This window comes from Brassica oleracea, chromosome C8 (assembly GCF_000695525.1).
Source record: "Brassica oleracea var. oleracea cultivar TO1000 chromosome C8, BOL, whole genome shotgun sequence".
NCBI lineage: Eukaryota > Viridiplantae > Streptophyta > Magnoliopsida > Brassicales > Brassicaceae > Brassica > Brassica oleracea.
In genome coordinates this window covers 29,743,805-29,745,505 of record NC_027755.1, presented here as the reverse complement: position 1 = coordinate 29,745,505, position 1,701 = coordinate 29,743,805, and positions in this window count along the sequence as shown.

Below are 1,701 nucleotides of genomic sequence, written 5' to 3'. Positions count from 1 at the left end.
AATTTGAAATTTGTTGTGTATTAATATCCAAATGAAATAGTCAGCAAAATGAATAAAATGGCAATTAAATATATGTAAATCTATTTTTTTTATCTTGTTTAGTTGAATTCTCATGAAAAGAAATCGCTAGGTTAACAAATGTTTCAAATAATATTTTTATTAGGACTCTAGAGAACTATATTTTTGAGTTTTCTTTGTTCAAAACTGAAAAATTTAAATAGGAACTGAAATAATATATTAACTCGAACACGTACATGAAAATGTTTTGTGCTCAGTTCATGACGATCAAAATTTAGTCCATATCTTAACTTTGTTACGAAAACAAAAATTTATGCTTTCGCATAATTCTCAATGTTCTCATAGACTTTCAAAGAATATATTAGCTTAGTCTAAATCAGTAAATTTTTTTTTTTGTTGCGAAAATAATGTATCAGAGACTTGAAAGTTGAACTCATATTATCGACCTTCATAATTAGTTTGATCTAAAGAGTCTTTATCCAAGTTATAGCGGAAGATCATAAAAACTCTGAGAAATATTGTTTTTCCTCTTCAGTGATTTAAAGACCTTCACAAGCATTGTCAAAACCAAAAGGATAGAGAGAGGTTACGGGGTCTGAGCTGCAGCAAAGAGATGCTCCTCTTTAGATCTGCCTCTGCCTCCAGAACTTGTTGATCTGTTTATGGGTTATGCTGTCTCCCTCAACCTCTCTTGATTCATATCTTGGAGATGGTGGAAGCGATGGAGGATGAGGCACCAATCACTTCAAACTCAAATTCTCATACTCATCCATTATTTGCCTTTTCATATTCCCACCAAGAACTTCAGCTTCACCAGATACAACCAAAAGATGGCACATAGATGCTACTGAATCAAACCCTCAAACTAAAGAGATACACCTAAGATTTCTACCAAATAATTATCAACGCCACGCCTACTCTTCCTATTTATCTTGTACGTTAAGACAAACTATAAACTTAATTAACTGTAGAAGAAAAAGGCAAGTAGCTGTAACTTCTCATCGTCATTCAATGATAATGCAAGGATAATGCTATCCATGGCTATATGAAACATCTCTCATCAGATCCACCACTTGGTTTTGTTGTCCTCTTTTGCATCTTCTAAGTATCTCAGCCTCGAGTACTTCTCTCCAATGTTTTTGTATACCTACATTATCAGAATCACTAACACAGCTCAATATTTGCAAATTAAATTCTTCCACGTAAGCTTATGTTGTAACCATATATGATGTATCACTTCGGCAATGGCATGTTCCATGTCACAACATTGTCCTTTGGCCTTTGGCTACAAATATGAATAAGCAAAATATGAATTCACATAAAGAGGCAAAAACATATCATCTGCCACAAAAATTTACAGCTCAAGAATCAAAAGGGATGTGTTGTAGTGTAAGGATCCTACCTGAAAAGTATGATTCCCATCCTCTAAATCTTCAACGACTGCAACCAATAAAAGTTAGCTTAGGGCCCGAAACAATTCTAGAACGCCCATCAAAGAGAAGTTCAGTGACTGCAATGAGTGTACTACAATCTGCCAACCCAGATACAACACAACGCATCAAACGCATGTCCTCTTCCACAGAGGTCTGCATTCATCCATATTACCTTAAAGTGATCAGATTTCGTGGGTTTATGCTTCCATAGAAACCTGGTTTCTTGTTGATGAGCGTGGAGGAAGTTGGA